Source organism: Felis catus, chromosome A2 (assembly GCF_018350175.1).
Source record: "Felis catus isolate Fca126 chromosome A2, F.catus_Fca126_mat1.0, whole genome shotgun sequence".
Lineage (NCBI taxonomy): Eukaryota > Metazoa > Chordata > Mammalia > Carnivora > Felidae > Felis > Felis catus.
Window position 1 is genome coordinate 102,626,643 of NC_058369.1, and position 20,534 is coordinate 102,647,176.

The window sequence follows — 20,534 nt, forward strand, 5'->3', positions numbered from 1 at the left end:
GTGGATCAAAGAATTAATTGCTCTTTAATGCCTCTGAATAGCCTGATTCCACTAATTATAAATGAAAGATAGTCTCATTATTTTATAATTTACAATTTATAATACTTGCGTACTATTAAAATCCATTTAGAAATTTAGCCTTTTTGGAAAAAATCATAGATTAATGTTACTGTCCTTCTCCCTCTTTAGCCTGCATCTCCACTTATAGTCCACAACACCTTTAACTCTTTTGAAATGTCCCTGTCACCTTACCTCATTTCTTCACTGACAAACCTTCAATGGATTCCTGTGTTTAAAAGATTTCCAATTACCTCAGCCTACCTTTTCAGTCTTATAATTACTCTTACACAGCTCTCACTTCTTCTCCACCTCTTACCCTTCGGACCTAGTTGGGGTCTTCATTTTCACCATATAAATCCATTAAAAGAAGGAAGAAGACAAGAATGTTCTTTATACCATTATTATCTAACATTGTACTGAGTTCCCAGTTAATGTAATTAGTAAAGAAGAAGAAAAAAGAGACATAGGAAATAGAAAGTCAAATGTAAAATGATCACTATCTGCAAATAATATGGTTGTTCATCTGAAAATCCTGAGATAAGCAATGGAATTTTTATGAAAAACAAAGAGAATCCAGTAGGGCGGGCATGGAGTAGTATCAGTTGCTTTCATATAAATAGTGTTTTTGTTTAGTTAATTTTTTCAAGATATAATTTATATAATTCAGGTATACAACATAATGATTTGGTATTTATATATTGCAAAATGATCATAATGAGGTTAATTAAAATCCGACTTCATATACAGTTACAAATTTTTTTCTAGTTCAACAATTTTTAAGTAGAACTCTCAGTAAATTTCAAATATGCAATACAGTATTATTATTATAATTATTATGCTGTATGTTACATTCCCATGGCTTATTATTAGAAGTTTGTACCTTTCAATCCTGTTTATCCATTTCCCTTACCCCCACATTTCTGCCTCTGACAACCACCATTCTCTGTGAGTGCTTTTTCTTTCTTTTTTTTTGAAATAAGCTACAAAATATAACAAAAGAAACATTTTTCAACTTTAATTTTTTAATTTTTATTAATTTTTAAGTATAGTTGACACACAATGTTATCTTAGTTTCAGGTGTGCAAGAGAGTGATTCACTCTATATGTTGAGTTATACTCACTACAAGTGTAGCTACCATCTCTCACCTTGTAACACGACTACAGTATCATTGACTATATTCCCTATGCTATATCTTTCATCCCCATGACTTGTTTGTTCCATACCTGGAAGCCTGTATCTCCCACTCCCATTCACTCATTTTGCCCACTCCTGCTCTCCTCCCTCTGATAACCATCAGGTTGAAGAAACAACATTTTTTATAATAACAACAGAAAGACTAAAACAAAAAAAAAAGAATAATCAAGTCCTAAGTGAAGAAAAGATGCATGAAAGGATATTTTGACAAACGGAAGTCACATCATGTTCTTGCTGAGAAAGACAGGAAACCATAAAGATGTCAATTCATCATGAATTAATCTATACATTGAATGTGATTCCAATAAAAACACCTATAGGATAAATTTATGAAACTGAAAAGGCTGACTTAAAAACATATGTAGAGGGGCACCTGGGTGGCTCAGTCGGTTAAGCGGCTACCTTCGGCTCAGGTCACGATCTCACAGTTCGGTTCGTGAGTTCGAGCCCTGCGTTGGGTTCTGTGCTGACAGCTCAGAGCCTGGAGGCTGATTCACATTCTGTGTCTCCCTCTCTCTCTGTTCCTCCCCAATTCATGCTCTCTCTCTCTCTCTCAAAAAAAAAATATGTAGAAAAAGGAGATGCTTTCCTCTGTGTCACTCTGGTGCCCTTGCTTGTGTTGTGGCTTTGCCCCATCCAAGCCAAACTCATGTCAAGCCAAACTCATGTTCCTGTAGAACCAGGCAGACTCCACCTCTTTCAAAAAGCTTTCTTCTCTACTTTCTACCCCCAACTCTTAGTACACTTACTGGTTCCTTCACTCTTTATTCAACACTTATTGCTACTCTTAGGCATGCTTTCTTGTGACTGTATTTCTATTCTCCACCTAAATATTAAGCCTAAGTACATTGTCTTATATATTTCCATATATCTCTAAGTGCCTATCCTGGCATCTGAGCAGGTTGGAGTGGAAGCTTTTATCCTACTGAATTATGAGTTGTTTCTTTGATTTTCCTTTATAAAATGTCTCACACACATTGGCAGAGTCGATCTTAACCAGGTTAAGCCCCATTTTGAAAATTTGCCACTCTGTTCCAGATGTTCTGAAATGTTATGCTAGGTAAAGTTGGCCCTATAAACTTGGACATATGGTGTAGAAGTCTGTAGCTCAAAGAAGCCTGGCCACTGTGTGGAGTTGTGGGCGCTTATTTTCGTCTCGTAAGCAGATAAAAAATACAAGCTTCCTTAATAAAGCCAGCCTCAGGTGGCTCCATGTTGTCTGGTATAGTCGGGAAGTTAGAAAACGAGGGGAGAAGGTAGAAACTGAATTGAAGATATGTGACACTTAGTGGCAAGAAGAGCAAAGAGCTGAAGACACAGAATGGAGAGCCTGGGCAGTGTTGCTCTAGCCTTTGAGTTGAATGCTACTCAGTCTCCCATCTAGATTATGAATCAAGAGAGCACAGAAGCAAAGATCAATTCATTCATGCTATTTTGTTGGTTTTTAGTCTTGAGGAGTCCTGCAAATATTCCTTCCTCTTGATTTTGTTAATTTTTGCTTAATCTGGAGGGTTTAAAGTGCTGTAGTCATGCAATCTAAATGTAAAATACCAAATAAAACAGAGATATTAGTGAGTGGTGATGTCAAAGCCTGGGCTTTATGACATTAGCAGACTTGAATTTAAATTATGGCTCTGCTACTAGCTGACTGTGTGACTGTGGGGTTTGCTTTCCCAACTAATAAAGGGAAGAAATGACATCACAGTGAGAATTAGTTGAAATTAGAATCCACTTATTTGTGAAAATGCTGAGCATTTTGCCTGACCCATATATATTCAATAAATATTAGTTTAAAAATGCAACCTTTATTTTGGTAAAGTTCAATACTATTCTAGTTCTCTTAAAAATTAATTCCTGGTGAAAAATGATAAGAGGAGATGCCTTGCTTTTATTTGTCCATAAAATTCATCAAAAATCTCCTTCATTGTTCAGAGCATTATATGTAGTAGCAAATTTATTTAAGAGTCAGGAGAAATAGTAATATCCCACTCTTTAACTAGATTTTTCATCAAAATTGAAATTTGTAGGTTATTACACCTTCTGAATTAAACTTAGCCGAATTTAAAATTTTTTGATGTTTTACTTACTTTTGAGAGAGACATAGACAGAGTGCATTCAGGGGAGGGGCAGAGAGAGAGAGAAAGAGAGAGAGAGAGAGAGAGAGAGAGACAGAGAGACACAGAACTGAAGCAGGCTCCAGGCTCTAAGCTGTCAGCACAGAGCCCAACACAGGGCTCGAATCCATGAACCATGAGATCATGACCTGAGCCAAAAGGACGCTTAACCAACTTAGCCATGCAGGCACCCCTAAATTCAGACACTTTGTAATGTCATTGTTTTCTCATGAAAACAATGAAATAATGACAAACATTTATTCAGGGCGATACCTGAAACAAAACAAGTAGAATCCTGAAAACTTGCTCCCTTTCCAAATCTGGCATGAATCTTAGTAGGTACAGACCATTCTCCAAGCTTCTTAGTTACAGCATAGACAGGCTTATGGATGTGGAATCTGGGGAAAATCACAGGTGTTTCCTGCAACCCATGTTCTTCATCTATAAAAGGCACGATGGGGATTAATTGGATATTTATAAAAGTCTTTAAATATACACAATTCTGTAAGGGCTAAGTGTTTCTTTAATTGTTTAATTAGTACAAAACATAGAGATTTTCCAGGAAAAGTATTTAAACTATTGGAATATTATTGCTCAATTTCAGTAGATAATTAAAATATGCAGTATCTTTATTATCGAATTTCTTCATAAGAGTCATAGCTCTTTTAATTAGAGGATTGAGGAGAGGTTAAAATCAAATTTCCATTGATCCTTAATCATCACATAGCAGAACTGTTTCTTCATGAAAGTTATTGCAAATGAGAAATGGAGAATTCCTGAGTCTATGTGCATTAGCATCCCCTTTATCTTACGAAAAGAACTTTGAATGTCTGAAAGAACTGGCCATCCTTTTTCTCACTTCTAATCCTGTTTCCAACACTACTTCCTTTGGACACCTTATTCATTTTTATTTAACACAAAACTCTTACAAGTTTAATGATTTGTCTTCCCAGTCCATACAGGAGCTCCTGGATCCAGCCCAGTGAAAACAGGAGAAACATTTGATGGTATGAAACAAGATGAAGACAGAAATATTACAGACATTAGTACACTAGGTGGTGGTTGTGCTGCCAAATTCAATGGCCCAAGGAAGTGGGGACAGTGAAATTTTTAGTAGTATATCTATCAACAGTAATTAAGGTTAAAACATGTGTAGAAGCTATAGCACGTGAAAGGTTTAGTTTCAGACTCTGAGATATTTTGAATATGGAATACCATAAACTTTGCTGGAAATGAGTTCTTTATTTCATTAAATGCGTACAGAAATAGCAAAGTACTTTTTGTTTTAGAGCATTCATGTTGTAGCCCAAACCTAAGGATTGTTAATACTCATGCATAGTTCCTCTGTGGCTTTGTCCCTAAGTAGCCAAGCAGAATCTGAGGAAGAGAGACAGAAAGTGTGTGTGCGTGTGTGTGTGTGTGTGTGTGTGTGTGTGTGTGTGTGTTGCATACATTCATGTGGTGAAAGATGTATTTTGAGGTAGCAGTGGAGGGTGTTTTGGGTCAGGTTGATTTGGCTGTAAATGTCAGATCCACCATTCATGTAGTTGGGAGACCTTAGGCAAATAACTGAAATAGTTTCTTGTGTGAGATGGAGGTAACAAGAAAACAAGAAAACATGAAAACATGTTATCATATATACATATATATATGTATATATATATTAGTTGTTAGGAAGCCTTGCATTTATGTTAAAATGATTAACTGAGTACTAAGTACAAAGTAAAAACTGTATTGTTATTTATTATTTTATCATTATTATTACTACTACATCTTGGTAGCACAGTAGTTCTAGAAATAGCCTTGAAAACAGTGCTCAGTTTATATTTGAGCAGCATAGAACAAAATCCACTCTCCATCTGCCCTCCCATCTTCCCCATACCAATCTCTAACTGATTAAACCAGTGATTCTTTTTTTTTAATTTAATTTTTTTTAATTTACATCCAAATTAGTTAATATATAGTGCAACAATGATTTCAGGAGTAGATTCCTTAATGCCTCTTACCCATTTAGCCCATTCCCCCTTCCCACAACCCCTCCAGTAACCCTCTGTTCTCCATATTTAAGAGTCTCTTATGTTTTGCCCCCTCCCTGTTTTTATATTATTTTTGTTTCTCTTCCCCATGTTCATCTGTTTTGTCTCTTAAAGTCCTAATATGAGTGAAGTCATGTGATATTTGTCTTTCTCTGACTAATTTCGCTTAGCATGATACCCTCCAGTTCCATCCACGTAGTTACAAATGACAAGACTTCATTCTTTTTCATTGCCAAGTAATACTCCATTGTGTGTGTGTGTGTGTATGTGTATCACATCTTCTTTTTTTTTTTAATTAAGTAATCTAATTTTATTTTATTTTATTTTTTTATATGAAATTTATTGATAAATTGGTTTCCATACAACACCCAGTGCTCATCCCAAAAGGTGCCCTCCTCAATACCCATCACCCACCTCTCCTCCCTCCCACCCCCCATCAACCCTCAGTTTGTTCTCAGTTTTTTAAGAGTCTCTTATGCTTTGGCTCTCTACCACTCTAACCTGTTTTTTTTTTCCTTCCCCTCCCCCATGGGTTCCTGTTAAGTTTCTCAGGGTCCACAGAAGAGTGAAACCATATGGTATCTGTCTTTCTCTGTATGGCTTATTTCACTTAGCATCACACTCTCCAGTTCCATCCACGTTGCTACAAAAGGCCATATTTCATTTTTTCTCATTGCCACGTAATATTCCATTGTGTATATAAACCACAATTTCTTTATCCATTCATCAGTTGATGGACATTTAGGCTCTTTCCATAATTTGGCTATTGTTGAGAGTGCTGCTATGAACATTGGGGTACAAGTGGCCCTATGCATCAGTACTCCTGTATCCCTTGGATAAATTCCTAGCAGTGCTATTGCTGGGTCATAGGGTAGGTCTATTTTTAATTTTCTGAGGAACCTCCACACTGCTTTCCAGAGCGGCTGCACCAATTTGCATTCCCACCAACAGTGCAAGAGGGTTCCCGTTTCTCCACATCCTCTCCAGCATCTAGAGTCTCCTGATTTGTTCATTTTGGCCACTCTGACTGGCGTGAGGTGATATCTGAGTGTGGTTTTGATTTGTATTTCCCTGATAAGGAGCGACGCTGAACATCTTTTCATGTGCCTGTTGGCCATCCGGATGTCTTCTTTAGAGAAGTGTCTATTCATGTTTTCTGCCCATTTCTTCACTGGGTTATTTGTTTTTCGGGTGTGGAGTTTGGTAGGCTCTTTATCGATTTTGGATACTAGCCCTTTGTCCGATATGTCATTTGCGAATATCTTTTCCCATTCCGTTGGTTGCCTTTTAGTTTTGTTGGTTGTTTCCTTTGCTGTGCAGAAGCTTTTTATCTTCATAAGGTCCCAGTAATTCACTTTTGCTTTTAATTCCCTTGCCTTTGGGGATGTGTCGAGTAAGAGATTGCTACGGCTGAGGTCAGAGAGGTCTTTTCCTGCTTTCTCCTCTAAGGTTTTGATGGTTTCCTGTCTCACATTTAGGTCCTTTATCCATTTTGAGTTTATTTTTGTGAATGGTGTGAGAAAGTGGTCTAGTTTCAACCTTCTGCATGTTGCTCTCCAGTTCTCCCAGCACCATTTGTTAAAGAGGCTGTCTTTTTTCCATTGGATGTTCTTTCCTGCTTTGTCAAAGATGAGTTGGCCATACGTTTGTGGGTCTAGTTCTGGGGTTTCTATTCTGTTCCATTGGTCTATGTGTCTGTTTTTGTGCCAATACCATGCTGTCTTGATGATGACAGCTTTGTAGTAGAGGCTAAAGACTGGGATTGTGATGCCTCCTGCTTTGGTCTTCTTCTTCAAAATTCCTTTGGCTATTCGGGGCCTTTTGTGGTTCCATATGAATTTTAGGATGGCTTGTTCTAGTTTCGAGAAGAATGTTGGTGCAATTTTGATTGGGATTACATTGAATGTGTAGATAGCTTTGGGTAGTATTGACATTTTGACAATATTTATTTTTCCAATCCATGAGCAGGGAATGTCTTTCCATTTCTTTAAATCTTCTTCAATTTCCTTCATAAGCTTTCTATAGTTTTCAGCATACAGATCCTTTACATCTTTGGTTAGATTTATTCCTAGGTATTTTATGCTTCTTGGTGCAATTGTGAATGGGATCAGTTTCTTTATTTGTCTTTCTGTTGCTTCATTGTTAGTGTATAAGAATGCAACTGATTTCTGTACATTGATTTTGTATCCTGCAACTTTGCTGAATTCCTGTATCAGTTCTAGCAGACTTTTGGTGGAGTCTATCGGATTTTCCATGTATAATATCATGTCATCTGCAAAAAGCGAAAGCTTGACTTCATCTTTGCCAATTTTGATGCCTTTGATTTCCTTTTGTTGTCTGATTGCTGATGCTAGAACTTCCAGCACTATGTTAAACAGCAGCGGTGAGAGTGGGCATCCTTGTCATGTTCCTGATCTCAGGGGAAAAAGCTCTCAGTTTTTCCCCGTTGAGGATGATGTTAGCTGTGGGCTTTTCATAAATAGCTTTTATGATCTTTAAGTATGTTCCTTCTATCCCAACTTTCTCAAGGGTTTTTATTAAGAAAGGGTGCTGGATTTTGTCAAAGGCCTTTTCTGCATCGATTGACAGGATCATATGGTTCTTCTCTTTTTTTTTTGTTAATGTGATGTATCACATTGATTGATTTGCGAATGTTGAACCAGCCCTGCATCCCAGGAATGAATCCCACTTGATCATGGTGAATAATTCTTTTTATATGCCGTTGAATTCGATTTGCTAGTATCTTATTGAGAATTTTTGCATCCATATTCATCAGGGATATTGGCCTGTAGTTCTCTTTTTTTACTGGGTCTCTGTCTGGTTTAGGAATCAAAGTAATACTGGCTTCATAGAATGAGTCTGGAAGTTTTCCTTCCCTTTCTATTTCTTGGAATAGCTTGAGAAGGATAGGTATTATCTCTGCTTTAAACGTCTGGTAGAACTCCCCTGGGAAGCCATCTGGTCCTGGACTCTTATTTGTTGGGAGATTTTTGATAACCGATTCAATTTCTTCGCTGGTTATGGGTCTGTTCAAGCTTTCTATTTCCTCCTGATTGAGTTTTGGAAGAGTGTGGGTGTTCAGGAATTTGTCCATTTCTTCCAGGTTGTCCAATTTGTTGGCATATAATTTTTCATAGTATTCCCTGATAATTGCTTGTATATCTGACGGATTGGTTGTAATAATTCCATTTTCATTCATGATTTTATCTATTTGGGTCATTTCCCTTTTCTTTTTGAGAAGCCTGGCTAGAGGTTTGTCAATTTTGTTTATTTTTTCAAAAAACCAACTCTTGGTTTCGTTGATCTGCTCTACAGTTTTTTTAGATTCTATATTGTTTATTTCTGCTCTGATCTTTAATATTTCTCTTCTTCTGCTGGGTTTAGGCTGCCTTGCTGTTCTGCTTCTAGTTCCTTTAGGTGTGCTGTTAGATTTTCTATTTGGGATTTTTCTTGTTTCTTGAGATAGGCCTGGATTGCAATGTATTTTCCTCTCAGGACTGCCTTCGCTGCGTCCCAAAGCGTTTGGATTGTTGTATTTTCATTTTCGTTTGTTTCCATATATTTTTTAATTTCTTCTCTAATTGCCTGGTTGACCCACTCATTCGTTAGTAGGGTGTTCTTTAACCTCCATGCCTTTGGAGGTTTTCCAGACTTTTTTCTGTGGTTGATTTCAAGCTTCATAGCATTGTGGTCTGAAAGTATGCATGGTATAATTTCAATTCTTGTAAACTTATGAAGGGCTGTTTTGTGACCCAGTATATGATCTATCTTGGAGAATGTTCCATGTGCACTCGAGAAGAAAGTATATTCTGTTGCTTTGGGATGCAGCGTTCTAAATATATCTGTCAAGTCCATCTGATCCAATGTCTCATTCAGGGCCCTTGTTTCTTTATTGACCGTGTGTCTAGATGATCTATCCATTTCTGTAAGTGGGGTGTTAAAGTCCCCTGCAATTACCACATTCTTATCAATAAGGTTGCTTATGTTTATGAGTAATTGTTTTATATATTTGGGGGCTCCGTTATTCGGTGCATAGACATTTATAATTGTTAGCTCTTCCTGACGGATAGACCCTGTAACTATTATATAATGTCCTTCTTCATCTCTTGTTACAGCCTTTAATTTAAAGTCTAGTTTGTCTGATATAAGTATGGCTACTCCAGCTTTCTTTTGGCTTCCAGTCGCATGATAAATAGTTCTCCATCCCCTCACTCTCAATCTAAAGGTGTCCTCAGGTCTAAAATGAGTCTCTTGTAGACAGCAAATAGATGGGTCTTGTTTTTTTATCCATTCTGATACCCTATGTCTTTTGGTTGGCGCATTTAATCCATTTACATTCAGTGTTATTATAGAAAGATATGGGTTTAGAGTCATTGTGATGTCTGTATGTTTTATGCTTGTAGTGATGTCTCTGGGACTTTGTCTCACAGGGTCCCCCTTAGGATCTCTTGTAGGGCTGGTTTAGTGGTGACAAATTCCTTCAGTTTTTGTTTGTTTGGGAAGACCTTTATCTCTCCTTCTATTCTAAATGACAGACTTGCTGGATAAAGGATTCTCGGCTGCATATTTTTTCTGTCTAGCACCCTGAAAATCTCGTGCCAATTCTTTCTGGCCTGCCAAGTTTCAAAAGAGAGATCAGTCATGAGTCTTATAGGTCTCCCTTTATATGTGAGGGCACGTTTACCCCTTGCTGCTTTCAGAATTTTCTCTTTATCCTTGTATTTTGCCAGTTTCATTATGATATGTCGTGCAGAAGATCGATTCAAGTTACGTCTGAAGGGAGTTCTCTGTGCCTCTTGGATTTCAATGCCTTTTTCCTTCCCCAGTTCAGGGAAGTTCTCAGCTATTATTTCTTCCAGTACCCCTTCAGCGCCTTTCCCTCTCTCTTCCTCCTCTGGGATACCAATTATGCATATATTATTTCTTTTTAGTACATCACTTAGTTCTCTAATTTTCCCCTCATACTCCTGGATTTTTTTATCTCTCTTTTTCTCAGCTTCCTCTTTTTCCATAACTTTATCTTCTAGTTCACCTATTCTCTCCTCTGCCTCTTCAAGCTGAGCTGTGGTGGTTTCCATTTGGTTATGCATTTCGTTTAAAGCGTTTTTCAGCTCCTCATGACTGTTCCTTAGTCCCTTGATCTCTGTAGCAATAGATTCTCTGCTGTCCTGTATACTGTTTTCAAGCCCAGCGATTAATTTTATGACTATTATTCTAAATTCACTTTCTGTTATATTATTTAAATCCTTTTTGATCAGTTCATTAGCTGTTGTTATTTCCTGGAGATTCTTCTGAGGGCAATTCTTCCGCTTGGTCATTTTGGATAGACCTGGCGTGGTGAGGACCTGCAGGGCACTTCCCCCGTGCTGTGTTGTATAACTGGAGTCGGTTGGCGGGGCCGCATTCAGACCTGATGTCTGCCCCCAGCCCACCGCTGGGGCCACAGTCAGACTGGTGTGTGCCTTCTCTCCCCCTCTCCTAGGGGCGGGATTCACTGTGGGGTGGTGTGGCCCACCTGGGCTACTTGCACACTGCCAGGCTTGTGATGCTGGGGATCTGGCGTATTAGCTGGGGTGGGTAGGCAAGGTGCACGGGGGCAGGAGGGGCAGGCTTAGATCGCTTCTCCTTAGGTGATCCTCTTCAGGAGGGGCCCTGTGGCAGCGGGAGGGAGTCAGATCCGCTGCCGGAGGTTTGGCTCCGCAGAAGCACAGAGTTGGGTGTTTGCGCGGAGCGAGCAAGTTCCCTGGCAGGAACTGGTTCTCTTTGGGATTTTGGCTGGGGGATGGGCGGGGGAGATGGCGCTGGCGAGCGCCTTTGTTCCCCACCAAACTGAGCTCTGTTGTCAGGGGGCTCAGTAGCTCTCCCTCCCTTTGTCCTCCAGCCTTCCCGCTTTCAGAGCAGAGCTTTCACTTATGACCTCCCAGACGCTAAGTCGCGCTTGTTGTGGGAATACAGTCCGTCAGGCCCCTCCGCTTTTGCAAGCCAGACTCGGTGCTTGGCCGGCGAGCCGCCCCTCCGCCCCGGCTCCCTCCCGCCAGTCCGTGGAGCGCGCACCGCCTCGCCGCCCTTCCTACCCTCTTCCGTGGGCCTCTAGTCTGCGTTTGGCTCCAGGGACTCCGTTCTGCTAATCCTCTGGTGGTTTTCTGGGTTATTTAGGCAGGTGTAGGTGGAATCTAAGTGATCAGCGGGACACGCGGTGAGCCCAGCGTCCTCCTAAGCCGCCATCTTGCCGCTTCTCAATTTTCTAGTTCTATCACATCTTCTTTACCCATTCATCCATCGATGGACATTTGGCCTCTTTCCATACTGTGGCTATTGTTTATAGTGCTTCTATAAACATTGGGGTGCATATGTTCCTTTGAAACAGCACACCTGTATCCCTTGGATAAATACCTAGTAGTGCATTTGCTGGGTCATAGGGTTATTCTAGTTTTAATTTTATGAGGAACCTCCATACTGTTTTCCAGAGTGGCTGTACCAGCTTGCATCCACCAACAATGCAAAAGAGATCCTCTTTCTCCACATCCTCACCATCATCTCTTGTTGCCTGAGTTGTTGATGTTAGCCATTCTGATAGGTGTAAGGTGGTATTTCATGGTGGTTTTGATTTGTATTTCCCTGATGATGAGTGATGTTGAGCATTTTTTCATGTGTCGGTTGGCCATCTGGATGTCTTCTTTGGAAAAGAGTCTATTCATGTCTTTTATCCATTTCTTCACTGGATTATTTGTTTTTTGGGTGTTGAGTTTGATAAGTTCTTTATAGATTTTGGATACTAACTCTTTATCTGATATGTTGTTTGCACATATCTTCTCCCATTCTGTCAGTTGCCTTTTAGTTTTGCTGATTGTTTCCTTCACTGTGCAGAACCTTTTATTTTGATGAGGTCCCAGTAGTTCATTTTTGCTTTTGTTTCCCTTGCCTCCAGAGACATGTTGAGTAAGAAGTTTCTGCGGCCAAGATCAAAGAGGTTTTTGCCTGCTTTCTCCTCAAGGATTTTGATGGCTTCTTGTCCTACATTTAGGTCTTTCACCAATTTTTGAGTTTATTTTTCTGTATGGTGTAAGAAAGTGTTAAACCAGTGATTCTTAACTTTGTTCCAAACCTAAGAGCTAATGGGATAGAGCATACTTTTCAGTAATAGGACTCACCAAGTAGTACTACGTGAAGAGCTTCTGAAGGACAGGTAGGAGGAGGCAGGGTGAGTTACAGAGACCCTGAAAGTGTAGAGAAACATCTTAGAGTTTCTGGTGCCCATTCATGTTTTTTTGAAAATCTTTAAGGACAGTACCCTTGGAGGAGGTTATCGAGAGGATGTGGCCTCCAGTTGGCCCATGAGCTAGCAATGGGAAGTTCTTCACCCTCTCCCTTGCCCTTGGAATGTACATTCCACCCACTATTCCCATAGCTGGAACTGTTTCAAAGATGTAGTTTTGAAATAATAAGATGTTGTTGAGACCATATGGACTGAATATATGACTGAGCCTCATTAAAGCCTCTATATTAGCTTTCAAGAGTCTGGTGAGCAGGTACAGAGCTCTACCCATCTTGGAACTGTCCAAGACAAGTCTTGTAAAAAATTTCCTTTGTTTATTAAAATTGCTACCTACCAATCTGGAGTGGCCTGCCTCCTTCTTCAGTGTCTTCTTGCCTTACTTGTCTTACTTCAAAGTATTTTGAAAATTCTTTTAAAAGTGGTCAAACAGTTTTCATTTCTGGCATCTCCCGGTCATTATTTTATGTTCTTACTGAGTGTGCAGAAGAGAACCATTCTATTGACTGAACGCAATTCTAGATTCAAGACCCTTTTCTAGAAACAATTCCATAGGACTTATAGTTATATAGATAGATTTCCTGTTAAGAATCCTGCAGAGGGGGACACCTGGGTGGCTCATTTGTTTAGCATCTGACTTCAGCTTAAGTCATGATCTCAAGGTCTGTGAGTTTGAGCCCTGCATTGGGCTTTGTGATGACAGCTAGGAGCCTGGAGCCTGCTTTGGATTCTTTGTCTCTCTTTCTCTGTCCCTTCCCCACTTGGACTCTGTCTCAGTCTCTCTCTCTCAAAAATAAATAAACATTAAAAAAAATTCTGCAGAGCACAGGTACAGACGGTTAACCTTGAGGCTAGATATTCTCTTCACAGCCAACTTTTGTCTCTTATTGGATTGGATCCCTGAGCAAATTATTTAATCTCTCTGTGCCTAAGTTTACTCACTTTAAGCCAAGATACAAATAATTATATGTTACCTCACAGGATTTTGTAAAGATTGAATGAGATAAAAGATATAAAAAGAGCTCAGAGTTGTAGAATGGTTTCAGGCTCATAATAGCTGTTCATCAATCTAACTTATTATTATTGTTGTTATGTTGCTCTGTGGTAAGGGTATGCTCAAGTACCATATTAACAACCAGTTAATAGACACACTGTATACATTTAAGAGTGATCCTTAATATCCTTATATCAATATGCTTATGGATGGAGGAGAAACCAGAATGAAACCATTAATTGTGTAGTTATCCTTAGTGGAGAAAATAGTAACTTCAGCTAATAGTAATACCTAACAGTTCTTTAGGGTTTTATAGATTACAAAATTTTATGTATTATGCTTGGCAACTTGCAGAGAGCTTCACAATTACTGTGTCATTTAGACTTGGCAACAATCAAGCAACTCTGGTTATTCTTTTCATTTAAAAAAAAGTGAGACTAAAAGCAGTTAAGTCATCCAACCCTAGTCAAACACTAGTACCAGTTAGCTAAAAAAACAAACAAGAAGAATTATAAACCACATAATGTGCTGCTTCTTCCTCCTTGGTTCCATTGTCTCCCCTCCTCCCCTGCCCCCTCTTTTACTCCATCCCTTCCCTCCTCTTCCCTCTCTCATCCCTACTCCTCCTCCTCTTTTCTTCCCACCTTCCTTTCCTCCTTCCTTCCTTCAATTTTTTTTTATCATTCTTTTCTTACCGTCTTCCAGAATATGTATTAAGCCTGACCATGTGCCATGTACTATGCAAGATGCTGGCATGAAGTCATGAAATGCAGACATGATCCCTCCCTCTTTGGAGATAACATTCTGGTGTCAGAGCCATAAACAAGTAAGCAAGGAAACAAATCTGCAAACCCAATGACTACAGATTTTGATAATATAAAGAAGCCAATGAGGAGAGTGATAAGAAGGAAATGAGTTGGGAGTGGGGTACTTTAGGCAGGGTGGTCAAGATATACTTCTCTGAGGAAGTGGCGAATCTTGAGAGCTGAAGGAAGAGAGAGACGGTCAAGTGAGAGCCAGGTGAGGTGTGTAGGTGTGTTGTAGGCAGATAGGTGTAAGTTCTTTTGGGCCCTGATGTCTTTCAGGATGAAGTACCTGAAGTGAAGCTGAGCTTCAAACCCTCTCCAGGGAGCAGAGATATATTTTTTCCAGGGTCATGCTCATCAGTCTTAGCCTGGGTGTCTGTGATTACCTTATCACATGGTTCTAGAAGAACTACCACAAAATGCCTATTCTGGAGGCAACATCAGCTATGACAAGTGGTGCTTATCATGTATTAATTCACCCCCAAAGGGATCTCCAAAGTGTTTTTCATATAACTGCTATATTCAAGGATCAGTTAAAATTTTTCTTAATGTTTGTTACAAGGAGATTATTTTTATTTTTTTGCTCTTTTGATATCTAGAGCTCTTTGTTGGATCACCAATGAGATTCCAACTCAGCGTTGTCAATACTGAAGCCTAGAGTTTTCATTCTAGCCTGGTATAATAAATACAAATTTTCTGAAAAATAATACTGATCGAGACAGGATTAAAAAGAAATCTTATCTTTCAAAGGATGCAGTGAAAATAGAGGAGCACATGGCTACCTGTCAAAAAAAAATCTTTTTGGCTTTGTTATCCCCCCCAAGAGTACAGTGAGAAGGTCCATTCAGTATGTATCTACCAGGATACTAGTAAGATACTAAATGAAAACACCTTTAAAATATCTGTATCTGTCAATAAGTCCTCAGGCTTATAAATCCAGCGGATATGACATGCTGTTATTATGTGACTTACACTGAGTATTTATTTTGCACTACATAAGCCAAGCCCTTTAGCATCAGGTACAGAATGCCAAAAGATGCCAATATATTACATTTAAGGTTTCCTGTAGCATTGTTGGCATTTCCCATGAGACATCATCATGTACGTAGCTCTGAATGCAGAGTGATGTAATAAAACAGGATAAAATATGGCTGCAGAATAGTGATGGCACTATGGCAGTCCTCTTTAGCTTTTTTCATATTGAAAATTCAGCAGGACTATTAAAGTGTAATGGCACAGAACATCTTGTTAAAAAAAAGCCACAACCCTGTATGGTATTCTTGTTTATGGATGATATTTATTGCTTTTGTATTCTTATTGTGTGCTTTTGAAGTCAATTGAAATGCAAGGGCTAATGAAACCTCCACCATAACACATTTATTTTTCCCTACCCCAAATGAGTCTACAAGATGTAAATGACTTGCATATATCAACTGCTCAGGTTTTATTGTTTTGGGTTAATTTATTCACTGTAATATTCTTAATGAAAGTAATGACTCTTACACTAGTTTGTATATTCATTCACATACTACAGTTTTATTAAATCATGCTGGGAAAGTTCACAATGAAGGCCCTAAAATAAAGTTCCATGTTTAGTCAAATATATAAATGTAATCCACTTACCAAATATCAACACCATATATTTTTCTATTTGTTGTTCTTCCTAATTTCAGTTCATCAAAATTTTAAGTTTAGAGCAGTCTAGGACCTAGTAATATATTCCTATTACAGAATTTTTAAAAAGAATTATCAACTTCTCTTTAACATCCAAAGTTCATTGTGCATGTAATTGATCTTGACCACTTCAAATTTCTATCCTCAGTGTTTACATTTCTGTGAACATTTGAACTTTAGGCACAAGCAAACATTTTTGTAGAATTATTGAAATTCCAGACTGGGTGAAAACAGAAGCTTTTCAATATGAAACTAATTTTAAACTATCTGTTAGAAAAATAACAATAATCAGTACATGGGATTATTGTGTGATATAGTTTGATGAAGTGACCCAGATTATTTTTCTTTCTATCAGATCCTTTTCATATCCTGATGCCTGGTACTGGTATGACACCTAAGGAGGCTCCCCAAATTTGGCTGGTAGTTAATTTCTTGTTGCCATCAATCTGTTTAAAAACTGATCCTGTTTTTCCCACTTTCTTCCCTAATTATTTATTATAAATTACTTTCTTACAGAAACTTAGTCTTAACATTTTAGACCAAGTAAAGGACCCAAATTTTGTCAGTTATACCCTCCAAAGCTGTTTCTAAATATGCTCCCTTGTCTCCATCCCCACTACATGCTTCAGTTTTGTGCTTTCGTGTTCACTACTGCAAAGTCTTCAAATTGGTTTTGCCAATATCTTCTACCACCAATCAAGCCCTCTATTTATCTTTCTGAACTGTAACTCTGATCATGTAACTTCACCGCTCCAAAGTTATAAAGTCTCCTTATAATCCAAATTCCCTAGCCTAACATGTAAATCTTAAGATCTAATGCCAGCCTACCACTTTAGAACTTCCCTGTCACTTCTCATTTATCTTATGCTACAACCAGTCTTGAAGCCTCAGTATCCTCAGACTCCATTACCTGTGATCATTCTCCCAATTTAGACTGCCTTTTTGACCCTTGAGGTCTACCGCTATAGCTGAGGCTGTATTCAGCTTTCTCTGATAAAACGATTGGAAAGTATTGTTTCTCATAACACCTGCCTCTCCCCCAGCAATGATTTGTCTGAATCTCCCCTTTAGATCTACTGAGGTATTAACAATAAACTGCAAATCATTTATGTACTTTAAGATATTTGCCTTCTACATTAAAGTCCTTTGAAAGTCAATTTCTTGTTTGTTTCTTCTTCATATTCTTTCATGATACCAAGCATCAAGCCATGCACATGTTCAGTGCTCAGCAAACATTTGTTGAATTAAATTGAATAACTATAAAATACTTTGCATTTTTAAAAACTTTAATTCTCCATGTAATGTCTGCCAAATAACCTCTAGCTCCTTTAATCTCTATTCAAAGCCTTATTTTCTAACTTACAAGTTTATTTTAATTGCTCTTTCCTGAAGCAGAAGAATAAAGGAAATGGAGAGATGAAGGAGGAAAATGCAAGATGTAGGTGCTATGAAGGCACCCAGTAAAGCTAAATCTTGCATGTGATCTGAAGAAAGAAAAAATCTGAGAGCTGCCAGGTCTCAGAAGGCTAGTGCATGCTTCCTGCAGTAAAGAGTGGTTTTATCCATTATATGAAAAGCATTTATCACATGGTCAGTCTTTCCATTTTAAAGAAAATATGTTTTCTAAGTTAACAAAGACACTTTCTTCCTGGTACTGATTTTCCATCCATGTGGCAGCAATTTGAAGTTCATCTCTGAGTGACAGCTAATGTTGCATCAGTGTGAACTAGTGAGTGATAGCTTCCAAAGAAACAGCCAAGAAACCCTTCAAGGTATCAAAAAGCTTTTGGTGAATAATCTGTTTTTGATTTAGAACCTGTAAGAAAAGAGCTTTTTAAAGATGCCATGAGTTTCACTGTCCTTTTCCTTCTCTATCCCCCAGTTGAGCCTGGGGTATTTATAGCACAGTAATGGTTACATTCTTTGTGCTCAGGGCAGAAGATTTTCATTTCTTTATGAAATTAATCATTCATGTGGTAGAAAAGATTTTTTTTAAGCCAGCCTTTGCATTTTGATCTTCAACTTAGTTTGACACCAGTGCTTTTTGTTTTTGTTTTTGTTTTCTAGATGACAGCACTAAGAATTGATGGAAACTATTTTTTTTTCAAACTCAGTACACCCAAGAAAATCTGGGATGACTGCCAGTTACAGAAATGAAGGTAGGAGGTGATCTTTAGGTATGAAATTATACCTCTCATTTTAATGTCCCGATGTGTTTCATTAACCATGCAATCACAAAAATCCTTTCTTATATTAAGTGAGATTGTCTCATAGTTTCATGTAACAACGTGAAACTATTTTTATCTGAGATTCTGTCAAGTTAAAGTCAGGCTTTTCCTAATAATAGTGACCGTTTTTTTAATGTTTATATACGTAGGCCCTGTGGTTAAGTAGCTTACATACCCTCCTGATAGATATGTATTGGTATTTTGATTTTACAGATGAAAACGTTTAGGTTAGGCAAGTTGTCCAAAGTTACATGGACACAACCCGGATTTGTATCAATGTCTATTTGACTTCAAACCCTTGCTTCGAATAAGCACTCCATTCTGCTGGCTCTTGACAATGAGTTTTCGAGTATTCAAGTCACGATGGTAGAAACAGCGTTCTCTTCTCGTTGTTGTAGTTTTCTCCATGGGAACATTGACTGTTATCGTTTATGGGACATGGCAAAATCTTCTCCAAAATCTTCTCCAAGTAATACCAACCATTAACTATCTGTGGAATTCTTACTTGATGATTCTGACAGTTAATTGGATCTGCAACATATATTATACACATATAGGTTTTACCACCGTAAGGCATTAGTCTGTTATTTTCGTTCCCCCACGACTGCTTTCCAATTTTAAATGCAAGCTTCTAGGGTTGGCTTTCATTTTCAAGGCTCTCTTTTGCTTACATTTCCATTTTGGGAGTAGACTAAAATTGTTCACTTTTAATGATGTGCTGCTCTGTGATGTGAGAACTGAAAGCTAGATGGAGATTTTGCATGATAGCAAGACTGTTGTTTCAAAATGCTTGTATTTGGTGTTATCACATTTTCTTTTTCTTGGTTACTTTGTCTTAATATTTTGTTCCTACTACTATCTAGTTACTTAGAAAAGGTTGTTTTTTTCAGCTTCCCATTCTGCTATCTTTAGGGGAGTCTCTCTGTAACTTTGGAGACATGTTAAATCATGTTAAGGAATATGGAAAGCCACTGCTTTTTTTAAAAATCAGGATTTCTTTATGTGTTATGTACTGTGGCCCATTAGAGACTACTAAGACATGGTCGTAACCTACATTCTGGAATAATAGATAGGAATTGGCATGATTATTATATGAATTGAATGAAAGAAGGGTCATAAAATGAGTTGTGGGATGTCAGAGAAAGAAGAAAATAATTCTACCCAAAGGATTGCTAGAGAATTCCTTGGAATAGGTGGCATGCTGTTTCTTTCATTTTAATTTTTCCACGAAAACATGCTAGTTTTATAATTAACTTATTCTACTTTCTTTTAGAATAGAAATGGTAGTCTTTTGAGAAGTAGATGGGAGGCATCAAGGTGGGAAGTGTATATTCCTTATATTTTAAACACAAAGTGTAAATTTTACATTGAAAAATAAAACACTTAAGCTTTGCTACTGACTTTTCAAATATCATGACAATCAAAGAAAGAAAAGAGCAGGGAATTTAAGGAGAAAAGGAGGGAAGGGGAGAAGAAGGTGTCTGGGAGGACGGAAGCCATAGTAAGTAATTTTGGATAGCCTTGTTAACTATAACTAAAAGCTGGAGTAGGTAGCTAAAGGAAGTGTGGGAATATCTATAGTTTCACATGGTTTTACAGTGTTTCCTCCTCTGCTTTTTTTTATTAAAAAAATTTAGTGTTTATTTATTTTTGAGAGAGAGAGAGCGAGAGAGAGCACAGGTACGTGGGGAAGTGGGGAAAGGGCAGAGAGAGAGGGAGACACAAAGTCTGAAGCAGGCTCCAGGCTCCAAGCTGTCAACACAGAGCTAGATGAGGGGCTCAAACCCATGAACTGTGGGCTCATGACCTGAGCCGAAGTCAGTTGTTTAACCACTAAGCCACCCCTCCCCCTCTACTTTTAGTTGGTGTCTATATATACAATTTAAATTTATATTTGCAGTCTTTTCCTAGTTGATAATTCTTTCAAGTATGTGCACCTGATCCTTTCTTCAATAAGGCAGAGAATTGGGATATTCTGTTTCCAAGTAGTTCTTGGTCATTTAACTCTTAATGTACTCCATTCCAGAGAACAATCCAATGCCTATTTCAGATGATATTAGCTTTCTCTCAGGTGTCTAACAGTTTTCTAAGAACCAATTTTATCATGTCATAGTACTGTGTTGTGCAAATGATAGTTAACTTATAAATGACAAG

General features: G+C 38.2%; 1 long non-coding RNA gene across 1 annotated transcript in view; it reads left to right on the forward strand.

Annotated features, from left to right (window-relative positions):
* Positions 1–20,534, forward strand: part of LOC123383887 — a 229,516-nt gene that overhangs the window by 199,339 nt on the left and 9,643 nt on the right. The window contains exon 3 of the long non-coding RNA XR_006594239.1: positions 18,220–18,311. This is a non-coding gene — a long non-coding RNA (uncharacterized LOC123383887). The remainder of the gene's footprint in view (positions 1–18,219; positions 18,312–20,534) is intronic.